This window comes from Zingiber officinale, chromosome 11A (assembly GCF_018446385.1).
Source record: "Zingiber officinale cultivar Zhangliang chromosome 11A, Zo_v1.1, whole genome shotgun sequence".
Classification (NCBI taxonomy): domain Eukaryota; kingdom Viridiplantae; phylum Streptophyta; class Magnoliopsida; order Zingiberales; family Zingiberaceae; genus Zingiber; species Zingiber officinale.
Window position 1 is genome coordinate 31,440,645 of NC_056006.1, and position 12,861 is coordinate 31,453,505.

Genomic DNA, 12,861 nt, shown 5'->3' on the forward strand with positions numbered 1-12,861 from the left:
CTGAAAAATTCCCAGAAAATTTCTAAAAATTCCGAAAAATTCTATAAGGCTATTTCCCAAATAACCCTATCTATTTAAATTTTTTGATATCTTACAATATGACACTCATATAACAATCCATGACACTTTCTCATGGCGGGTCATTCAGTATACATTCTCTAATGCATACCCATGTGTCAACTTGATATCTCTATATCCATGACTTGTGAGATCAAGTCATCGAGTTGACCTACATGCTAGTCTTATTGCATTAACATTGTCCCTGAATGTTAATACTCGACTAGGAATGATTAAGAGTAGTGTTCCCTATATCATCTCACTATCGGTTCAACTAACCGATTGATATAGGTGAGAACTGTCTACTCAAGGACGCTATTATACTTAGTTTATTTGGTACCAATACAAGTAAGTATAATAACCAAAACACATGCCTTTATTTATATAAGAATATAATACAACAAGTCCATAATACAATCATCAAATGATTGGCTCTAAGGCTCTAACTAACAGAAATCCCATGCCACCGGATCCGTGCGAAGAAAATAATTTCAAAAAACTTTACGTGCACGTGTTTCTAAACCTAGATCTACTCTAGATCTACATGGTAGAGAGACTACCCTTGATGCGAAGCCCTTCGCTTATCTCGCTCGTCCAAGTTTACCGGATCTCGTGAGTGTTCAAGTGCACACTCCTCTATATGTATCCACACGAACGATTAGGTGGAGAAAAACCAAACAAAAGGTGTGCTACCACCTTTGAAGGTTCGGCCAAGGTGAAGGAGAGGGAGAGAAGAGAAGAGAGGAGGAAGAAGATGGAGTTACTCACACAAAATGAATCTCCCACAATCACATTAAGTGACCGACCACTTTAAAGGAAGAGGTTATATACCTCCATGGGATATCAAGAGTCACAACTCTTGATCTCCCTCATGAGGTGGCACACACATGTGCTAGCCTTGATGATGTGGCACATCATCATTAGTCCACTTAATACCAACTCACAAATTAGGTCGCAATGGTCAAGTCAAACTTGACCTTTTATCTTCTTCTCAAGTCAAATCAAACTTGACCACTTCTCTCCCATAGTTGATCAAATCTAACCATTGGTTCATGTCAATTTTAATTTAATGAATCTCTATTCATTGAATTAAATTGGCTCAATGAGTCTAAGTCCAAATTAGACTCATTTAACACATGAACCAAATTGAGTCCAACTTAATTAGTTTACTTTGGATTACTCTTAATCCATGAACCTAATCCTCTTGGTTCATCAAATGAACCTAATCTCCATCTAATTGCCCTTTGTGTGTGACCCTATAGGTTCTTGTAACGTTGGCAATGCTCCTAAACCCATTTAGAAGCAAAAGTAATGAGCGGTATCTAGCAACACATCATTACTACCCAAGTTACAAGAATGTTGAGATCCAACATCACCTTGTGACTACTAGTTGTGACCCTTCACAATATATGACAAGTGTCCTTCTATCCTTGACATCTAGATTGATTAATATGAGGCATAGACCGTGTCATCCTCTAATCAATCTAAATCTTGAATCCCAAGTAGATTCACTCAATCAAATGAGCTCAACATCTCATATTGACTCATTTGGGCATGACCATGCACTTAGTGGTCTCACTCTATCAAGAATAATGATGTCACTCCTGTCATATATGAGGGATAGATCCCATCTACATCACTCACATCTCTCCGCATAATTTGTTACATACCCAGTAATCACCTTTATAGTCCACCCAGTTATGGGTGATGTTTGACGAAGCCAAAGTATGTAACTCCTTATGTAGGGAACCTTGGTGACTTCAGGTCCAAGGACTAATAGTCAAACTAATAACCACATGAGAAAGTATATGACACTCATATAATGATCCATGATACTTTCTCATGGTGGGTCATTCAGTATACATTCTTCAATGCATACCCATATGTGAACTTGATATCTCCATATCCATGACTTGCGAGATCAAGTCATCGAGTTTACCTACATGCTAGTCTCGTCGCATTAACATTGTCCCTGAATGTTAATACTTGACTAGGAATGATTAAGAGTAGTGTTCCCTATATCATCTCACTATCGATTCAACCAATCGATTGATATCGGTAAGAACTTTCTACTCAAAGACGCTATTATACTTAGTTATTTGGCACCAATCACTATAAGTAAAAAGCCTAACAACAACGATTTTTCACCGTTGTCGTAGCCCATTTTGAACTGTTGTTAAAGGCCGTGTTGTTAAAAGGGGTGCCCAAAGACAACAATTTTTAACCGTTGTCTTTGAAGGTAAAGACAACATTTTTACAATGGTGAAAAACTGTTTTCTTTTCCTTCAAAGACAACAGTTTTTCACCGTTGTCTTTGAGCGTATGCCTAGGCTCTTCAACAACAGTTTTGAACTGTCTACGACAACGGCTAAAAAACATTGTCTTTTTTGCCAATAACATCGGTTTGACAACGGTTAAAAACCGTTGTCTTTTTAGCGAACAATGTTAATTAACATCAGTTTGTCACTGTTGTCTTTTAACGCCATTGACAACAGTTTAACATATTTAAACTGATGTCTTTGGGTACAATATACAACATTTTGACAATAAATAAAAAACATATTAATCTTTTCCTACTCAACGGTGATCCTGTCCGAATCACCGAACCAAAGGACGCTGGGCACGTGGCGCGCTCCTAGTCGAGGACGTAGGCCTCCGTTTGGTCGCACGAATCTCCGGCGAACCTGCACAGAAGTCGGGCCGGGAAGGGTTCCCGGCGTCGACCCTCCGACGCTCAAGTCAGGCAAGCAAATAATGCAAAAGGTGGCTCCAGAGATGATTTTTCGCGTACCTGCGGCGAAGTAAGAGGCTCTATATATAGAGCGAGGAGAGAACTAATGCACGTTCACCGAGGTGCAGACGTGTCAGCAACCCATACCTCGGTATGTACTTGTTAGAGAGCTTACCTGACACCATACTGCTACAGTCCGAGCATGTCTTCGATGGGACAACAGGACACCCCGTTGCCAGACTAGGAGTATGGCGTAGCCATACGACTTGACGGCTGTCAGAGGGTGTTCCCTTCCTTTACCCACCGCCCGGCCGGGACGTCCGTCCGGCCGACCGGGCGAAGAACGTCGTCCGGACGGCCTTAATTCCCTGCGTCGGCCGGGCGGCCCGTCCCTCCGCTCGGTCATTATGTACTGTTTCATTGAGCGTCGGAACCCTGGTCCCTACCAGGGTGCCTTTTACTACCAGATGTCCCTTCCTTTTAAATCCGGTCGGCTCTTCCTTCTCCGGCGGGCCACTGGGCCCTTTAACCTCCCCGGGGTGTTGATCCCTCGTTATGGGGTTCCGGATTCTTACCACCGGATCACTTGCCTCCCCCTCGAGTCTAGTCGAAGGAGGCGAAGTCTGACTGATTGGACTGCCGATCTGACTGAGCAATGATCCTTGCATTAATCCGCTCGGCCAGGCATAAGGATGCTCATCCGTTCGGCAGTATCTTGTCCGTGCCTTGTGCTTCTCTCGGAATCCATGTCCAATGCTCCCCCCCACTGTTTATCACGTGCGCGGCTCTCGATTTTTAACGACGGGGCTCGTCGGCTTTCCGCTCGGACGTTTATAGACGCCAGCTCGTCTCTCGATATTTAACGTCGGTGCTCGACGGCGCGGTTATTTATAGTCGGTCGGCGCGGCTCCTCGGACGTTTATAGACGCCGGCTCCTCTCTCGATATTTAACGTCGGTGCTCGGCGGTATTTCGGTCGGAGGGGCTCTCAATTTTTAACGACGGGCTCGTCGGCGCGGACGTTTATGCCGGCTCGTCTCTCGATATTTAACGTCGGTGCTCGACGGGGCGGTTATAGCGCGGCTCTCGATTTTAACGACGGGGCTCGTCGGCTTTCCGACGCTTACTAGCTCGCCTCTCGATATTTAACGTCGGTGCTCGACGCGCGGTTATTTATAGCCGGCCGGCTCGATTTTAACGACGGGGCTCGTCGGTTATTACCGCTCGGATTTTAACGACGGGGCTCGTCGGCTTTTTGCTCGGACGTTTATAGACGCCGGCTCGTCTCTCGATATTTAACGTCGGTGCTCGACGGCGCGGTTATTTATAGCCGATCGGCGCGGCTCTCGATTTTTAACGACGGGGTCGTCGGCTTTCAAGGCTAACTCCTTACCAGGTCGAGCGGCCTGGTATTATATCCCGCGCCCGAACAATATTTATGCCCGGCCGAACAGCACGGGTCATTCGCTTACGAGTTTAAATATATACCCCTCCCGGCCGATCGGCTCGGGGGCCTTCGCTCTCTGAGCGCTTGGCCCGGATAATTTATATGCCCCTGCCGAACGGCAAGGGGTCTTACGCAGTAATCCTTTCGGCGGAGAATGCTTAATGTGTTTCCATCTCTTTGCTTCCTGCATCACAAGTACATAGGCAGCTAGCATATACAACAGAATAAATTACATCCGTGCACCTTTCATCCAGCCCGATAAGGCTGGAGGTGATTTGCACTCCACGGTCGCTCCAGCTGCCGTCCGTCTTCATCCTCCAAATAATAGGCTCCCGAACAGAGCTTCTCAATAACCTTGAAGGGACCTGCCCATGGGGCTTCAAGCTTGCCGACGTCGCCGACTGGTTTGACTTTCTTCCAAACGAGATCGCCGACCTGAAACGATCTGGGGATTACTCGTCGGTTGTACTTCTGCTTCATCCGCTGCCGGTATGCCATCAGCCGAACGGACGCCTTTGCCCTCTCCTCTTCTACCAAATCCAGCTCCATGTTCCTCCGTTCAGCGTTGTCATCATCGTAGCTCTGGATCCGAGCGGACTCAACGCCGACTTCAACCGGAATGACTGCCTCGCCGCCATATACCAAATGGAACGGTGTGACTCCTGTCCCTTCTTTTGGCGTCGTTCGGACGGCCCACAAGACGCTTGGCACTTCATCCGGCCAACTTCCTCCCAAATGGTCGAGCCGAGCGCGCAGAATACGAAGAATTTCCCGGTTGGCCACTTCAGCTTGACCGTTGCTCTGGGGATAGGCTACGAACGTGAAATGTTGTTCAATGCCGTAGCTCTTGCACCACTCCTCTAACATCTTCCCTGTGAATTCCGTTGTCGGACACTAGTCGGCGAGGGATGCCGAACCGACAAATGATGTGTTGCCGGATGAATTTTTAACCATTTTTAGCTAGTGGCTCGGCCTCCACCCACTTGGAGAAATAGTCGATCGCCACTAGTAAAACTCTGTCCGGCCGCCATCGGAAATGGACCGACAATATCCATTCCCCATTGGTCGAACGGGCATGAAACGCTTGATGCATTCATTGCCGGTCGGTGGGAAAAGTTGTGATACTTCGACATTAAAGGTGTGACTGTCCGAGCGGCGTCTGCTTGTAAAGTTGGCCAAAGTATCCGCCAAGAGGATCTTCGCCAACGAGCGCCCGCCGGATGCCCCACGATGATCCTTGATGTACTTCCGGAGGATGTGTCGAGTCCTCCGAGCTTACGCATTTCAAAGCGAGAAAGCTTTCTTGTAAAGCGATCTCCGATGAGTGTAAACCGACCGGCTCTCCTCCGAGCTGCATATTCATCGGATGGTGTGGCGCCCGAACAGAGGAATTCTATGATGGATGTCCGCCAATTGCTGGGAAATGTGAGACCTTTCATCCGGTCGACGTGCGCTACCAACAGTACTTTTTCGATGGGTTGCTGTATGTCGACCGGCGTGATTGAGCTCGCAAGTTTGGCTAACTCATCGGCTGCTTGATTCTCTGGGTATCTTCCGGACAATAACTTCTCTAAAATCAGCTTTGAGCTTCTCGAAGGCTTCAGCGTAGAGTTTAAGCTGAGCTTTCGAAGGTGCCAGAGAGCTGCTGAGCGGCCAACTGCGAATCCGAGTGAATAGTTACCCGACCGGCTCCCACATGCCTGGCAGCCTGCAAGCCAGCTATGAGGGCCTCATACTCTGCCTCATTGTTGGTAGCTTTGTAATCCAGCCGGACGGATAAGTGCATCTTTTCTTCTTGAGGAGAGAGCAGCAATATTCCGACTCCGCTTCCGAGCCGAGTAGATGATCCATCCACATATATTCTCCACATAGCTTCCGACTCCTGCCTTTGCACCTCAGTCACGAAATTGGCCAAGGATTGAGCTTTGATCGCCGATCTGGGCTGATACTGGATGTCAAATTCACTCAGCTCCGTCGTCCATTTGATGAGCCGTTCGGATGCCTCTGGATTTAGTAGCACTCGTCCGAGCGGGCTATTGGTTTTGACAACGATCGTGTGCACCAGGAAGTATGGACGAAGGCGCCGAGCGGCGAGGACCAGAGCGAATGCTAGTTTCTCGAGCCCAGTGTAGCGAGATTCAGCATCTTTTAGAATGTGACTGAGGAAATACACAGGCTCTTCTCTGCTCGACCTTACTAATGCTGAGCCTACCGCATGCTCGGTTGAAGACAAATACATATAAAGCGGCTCACCCGCCGTTGTTTTGGCCAACACCGAAAGAGAGTTTAGATATGCCTTCAAGTCTTCGAACGCCCGATCGCATTCTTCATCCCAGTGAAACTTTGTGGCTTTGCGCAAGATTTTGAAGAAAGGAAGGCTCCGGTCGGCGGTTTTAGAGATGAATCTAGACAGAGCAGTTATCCGACCGGTCAATCGCTGAACTTCCCTTGTATTTCTGGGAGGCGGCATATCTTGCAGAGCTTTCACCTTGCTGGGATTGGCTTCGATGCCCCGCTCGGTCACTATGTATCCCAAGAAGCGTCCTCCTTTCGCTCCGAACAGGCACTTCTGAGGATTCAGCTTGACTCCATACTTACGCAGCGTTCGGAAGGTTTCTTCCATGTCCTTGAAGAGGCTCGGACGGACTTAATTAGAATGTCGTCCACATAAATTTCTAGGTTCCGCCGCTGCCTGAATACCTTATTCATCAGACGCTGATATGTGGCTCCAGCATTCTTCAATCCAAACGGCATCACATTATAGCAAAAGTGCCGGAAGCTGACTTTTCTTGATCTTCACGGCGGCACTTGGTGATATCCCGTAGGCGCCTAGCATGATTAATTCACAACCTACCGTGGAGTCCACCACTGATCTATCCGGCAGAGGATAAAATCCTTCGCAAGCTTTGTTAAGATCCCGAAATCTATGTCCTCCATTTGTTGCCCGGCTTGCAGACTAATACTACATTTGCAAGCCAGCTCGGGAACTGCACCTCACGTATGGGCTTCCGAAGTTTCTCCACCTCCATCCGGATGATGGCATTCTGCTCAAATCTCTTTTCTTTGTTTTACCGACCGAGCATCCGGTCGGACATGCAACTCATGCCGCGCTGATGCCGAGCAACTCATGTGTCGACCGGACGAAGACATCATGATTTCTCCCGAGGCACTGGATCAGCTCCTCTTTCTGCTTCTCCTCCGGATCGGACGCAATAAAGGTTGTGGCCTCCGATCGGGTTGGATGAATCTGCACTTCTTCTTTTTCCTCATAAATTAAAGTGGGTGGCCTTTCGGTGATGGCGTTTACCTCGATCCGGGGCGCCTTCCGAACCATCTCGATGTAACATCGCCGAGCCGCTAGGTCTCCTCGCACTTCTCCCACATGGTCCTCACGGGAATTTGATCTTCGATGAAAGTTGAGACGACGAGTGTCGGCGTCCTGTAATGACGCTAGGACGAGGAGAGTCAACCACCACGGTTTGTTGTTCTCGCCTCCCGAGCTCTTCTCCCAACGAGGTAGCCAGCCGGATCTGGCCGACCGTTACCCGTGAACCCGTAGAGCGGAGTCGTCATAGGTAGCACTCGGCTCGATCAATTTACAGCTGATCAAACGCCTCTTGAATATGATGTTGACCGAGCTCCCTGTGTCAACAAATACGCGGTGAATAGTGTAGTTGGCTATTACCGCATTGATGAGCAGAGCGTCGTCGTGAGGCACTTCAACTCCTTCCAAGTCCCCGGGTCCGAAACTGATTTCAGGTCCGCTTGCTCTCTCTCTGCTGCCCTTGACAGTCATTCCTATTTCACCTCAGGCGACGTTGCTCCTATTTTTTTTCTCTCGAGCTGAGTGTCGTCTCCGTTTGGCCTGCTCTCGAACAGGACTTGGACTATCCGTCGTTGAGATTGATGGTGACATGGTTCGACCGTTGTCTTTTCGTCTTCCCTTCGACCAGCTGATCGGCGCCTATATCTCTGATTAGGCGACAGTGATTGACGATACGCCTTCTGGGGCAGGATGAGCCAGGAAGACAATCCCTTGTGTTGTGCGTCACCGTCCGGTGGAAGGAGCAAAACATCGGGGTCCATCTTTTCCTGGAGGCTTTTGGGCGTCCGACCCCAATGTGCTGCACGACATGGTCCTAGGCTGATGAGCGGCGTGCTGTTTCCGCTCGGCTGGAGGAGGCCGCTCGGCGGGAGTTTCTTTTTTCCTGGCCGCCTGTGCTTCTTCCACGTTAATGTACTCGTTAGCCCGATGTAGCATGTGATCGTAATCCCAGGGCGGCTTTCAGATGAGCGATCGGAAGAAATTTCCATCCACTAGGCCTTGTGTGAAGGCATTCATCATGGTTTCCGAAGTGGCCGTTGGAATGTCCATCGCCATTTGGTTGAATCGCTGGATGTAAGCTCGAAGCGATTCCCGGGCCTCTTGCTTGATGGTGAACAGACTTACGCTTGTTTTTTGATAACGCCGACTGTGGCGAAGTGGTGGAGGAAGGCCGTTCGGAAGTCCTTGAAGCTTGTGATGGATCCGTCCGGCAGCCTTCGGAACCACCGTTGAGCTGATCCCGAGAGAGTGGTGAGAAAAACTCGGCACTTTACTCCATCTGTGTATTGATGGAGGGTTGCCGTGTTATCAAACTTACCCAGGTGATCATCCGGGTCGGTTGTCCCATTATACTCGCCGATCGTCGGGGCGCATGGGCAGAGGGTCTCTGAGAATGGCCTCTGAAAATTGGTGATTGATCCGCTCGGGCGACGATCCGCCGGGGCTTTCCCTTCTCTCGCCGAGGCATCTCCTCCAAGAAGACCCTTATCTCCGTGAGTTGGTAAGGCTTGTGGGTGCGGAACAGAGCCCATGAAATGCGACGGTGGCGGTGGTGCTTCCGTTTGGCCACCGACGATGTTGCTTCGGGATGCGGCTTTCTGTTTTTGCTCCACGAGCTTAGCGGCCCTTTTCTCGATCAGAGCGTTAAGTTCCTCGTTCGAAAGCGTCACCACGTGTTGTCGTCCAGCCTCGTGCATTGTTTCCGATCGGATGCAGGAGCGTTCCCACAGACGGCGCCAAATTGATCCTGTCTGAATCACCGAACCAAAGGACGCTGGGCACGTGGCGCACTCCTAGTCGAGGACGTAGGCCTCCGTCTGGTCGCACGAATCTCCGGCGAACCTGCACAGAAGTCGGACCGGGAAGGGTTCCCGGCGTCGACCTTCCGACGCTCAAGTCAGGCAAGCAAATAATGCAAAAGGTGGCTCCAGAGATGATTTTTCGCGTACCTGCGGCGAAGTAAGAGGCTCTATATATAGGGTGAGAGAACTAATGCACGTTCACCGAGGTACAGACGTGTCAGCAACCCATACCTCGGTATGTACTTGTCAGAGAGCTTACCTGACACCATACTGCTACAGTCAGAGCATGTCTTCGATGGGACAACAGGACACCCCGTTGCCAGACTAGGAGTATGGCGTAGCCATACGACTTGACGGCTGTCAAAGGTTGTTCCCTTCCTTTACCCACCGCCCGGCCGGGACGTCCGTCCGGCCGACCGGGCGAAGAACGTCGTCCGGACGGCCTTAATTCCCTGCGTCAGCTGGGCGGCCCGTCCCTCCGCTCGGTCATTATGTACTGTTTCATTGAGCGTCGGAACCCTGGTCCCTACCAGGGTGCCTTTTACTACCAGATGTCCCTTTCTTCTAAATCCGGTCGGCTCGTCCTTCTCCGGCGGGCCACTGGGCCCTTTGACCTCCCCGGGGTGTTAACCCCTCATTATGGGGTTCCGGATTCTTACCACCGGATCAAACGGTTTATAAAAAACATCATCATCCAGTGCAAATTTCATCCAGTGCAAATTTCATTGATAAAAAGCCTACATAATAAATATTTACAATGCAAATTTCATTAAAGTACCAAACATCATCATCCAAACATCATTAAAGTACCAAACATCAACATTCAAACATCACAAAAGTTTACACAGCCAAAAGTTTATATATATCACACATATATATAAAGTCCAAAATATCATGTTTTGTTGGAGCACGTCTTCTCTACCTGTGCATCTTCTAAACTGCAGCCTTTTCTGGTTTCTCCTCCCTCCTAGCTTCTCTTTTCTTCTCCTTTCACAGAAACGGGGACATTATCTTTTCCCTGAGGTAAATAGCATATGATTGCAAGTTAAGTCATTTCTCAGGAGTAAATGGCATAAAAAATGGATCTCTTGGAAATTTCACACCTGACCTCCTATTACAGTTTTACAAAAACTCAAAGAGTAGTATGTCTTAAAAGACCAGCTATATGGCTTTACAAGTAACTCTTAAGTATGGTAAACCAAACCTATCAACTTTACATATACCAAAAAAAATTCTATCCAATTTGAAGTCTAGCGAAACTACATCTACTATGGGTTCAACTGCTTTGTTAGCGAGATAATCCGCCAGCAACTTAGTGTTCAAAAACCTCCAAGCAAAAATTGAAATTTTTGGAGACAGTAACTTGCTCCACACAGCTAACCAAATCCCGTCAACTTGATGAGTCTGTCTAATTAACCTCCATTCAGACTTGGATGAGAAAGCTCCATCCAAATATAATTTCCAGATCTGCAAGTCAGGCTCTCCCCTCATAATATAAACATCAAGAGCTTTTACAACCAAATCAGGCGTAAGCACCTCTCTTAATTTGAGAAGAACCCATCCCTGCTCATCCCACATAGAAGACACAGACCTACCAGGATCTCCAACCATATTACAAAGCTTAACAAAGGACCTACATCTAACCATGTATCAAACCAGAAATTAATATGATCTTCACCTAAACGCCATATAATCTGCTCTTCTGCTACGTTTCTCATCTGTAACATCCTTTTCCAACAATGTGATGCTTTGTTTTTGAGTAAAACCACCACAGGAGAGACTGACCCACAGTACATGCTAGACAGAAATTTCGACAAGTGTGTTCTCTGCTCCCGGAATCTGCACCACATCTTCCCTGAAAATGCAACAGCCACCTCAGATAAACTTCTCACTCCCAATCCTCCTTCTAGCTTAGGTTTACAAATATCTTTCCAAGAGATCCAGTGAATCTTCCTATTAGAACTGATAGAACCCCAGAAAAAATTGGCCATAATCATCTCAATTTGATGTAAAATACCCCCTTCGTCACTATTAATAATGGAGGCATCTAAAAAATGGATTCTTCCTTCCAATATTGAATTACTTATGTTACACGGTGATATATGCAATCAAAGTTTGGACCTCAAACATTAAATTTCTCTGTTAGTTACTATACATGGTAAAAGCCCCGTTAGACATACATTATGTTGCAGTTAGGGAATCAACAAAAAAAAAAAACACTTGCGTTGATATTTCTGCTTGCGTATTCTTTTGCAACAATCTTGGTGAGACCAATCACTCCTGCCTTTGCAGGACTATAATTAGCTTGGAATACATTACCGACTAAACCAACAACAGATGCCCCTGCTCAATTGAATGATATTTCAATATCTCGAAAAAAAAACTAAAGCATAAAGATGCTGCAGTAACAAGATTATTACCCTTCTAAACAAAGACATCTACATTATAAAATTGAGATCCAAATTGTTTGTTATGTAAACCAAAATACAGTATAAATATTTGACAAAGGATTAAGGTTAATCATTTTTTATATTTGACAAAGGATTAAGTTATCGGTTTGTATTTGATGTTGGTGCATCAAGTGTGCAGTTTAGTCATGCTAATTGGATTTGGTAAATGGACTTAGAGACAGATATCTCCAAATCAAGTGCAATCAAGTATAAGCAGCATGCATTCAATTTAACTGAATATTATTATTGTCAAATGCAATAAGATGAACTCATGTATATACCTATTCATAAATATGATTTTGTATGCATTTGGCTATCTCAGAGCGCACTTCATCAATTTCTTCTTGAGAGTACTCCGCTTTTGTGAACTGTGAACACACATAAATTATATGATCTTAAAGAACAAAATATAATTAATTGGAAAAAAATAATAACTAAATTACCTCTAATTATTTGAGATGATAAAGATAATATTACTATCGATGGTAGTGTATCCCCCTCGATCATTGCATTTTCTTCAGTAATTTGTCTCATAAATCTCATCACGTAATAACCACATTGTTTCGCATCTGGCTGCCTAAGAGCCTACGTTTAAGGCAATTGATATTGTTAATGATAAATATACACATACCTTGATTGATTGAAATAGAAGTACCCATACCTTGATTACTTCCCATTGTACATGCTTTCTTCCTTTCCTTCCATTGTTCGAATTAAACAATCTTAACGCCCTTCATATATACATTCAACATAGTTGATATATAAGTGTTTTATGACTAAATTAAATACATAATAAAAAACATATATAAACTCACATTTCTACAACATATTTCCAATCTTCATCACAAATGCGATGACTTAAAGAATCCAACAAGTAAACAATCTCCTTATGAGGTTTAATGACAGTCAAATTCCAATGGAAACCACACACAAATACAAAATTAGTGCATACAATTCACTAAAATAGTCAATTGAAAATGATATTAAAAATGTTCATTACCCATTGCAACTTGGCACCAAAACTAATTGATTAATTGATGCACCACTCCT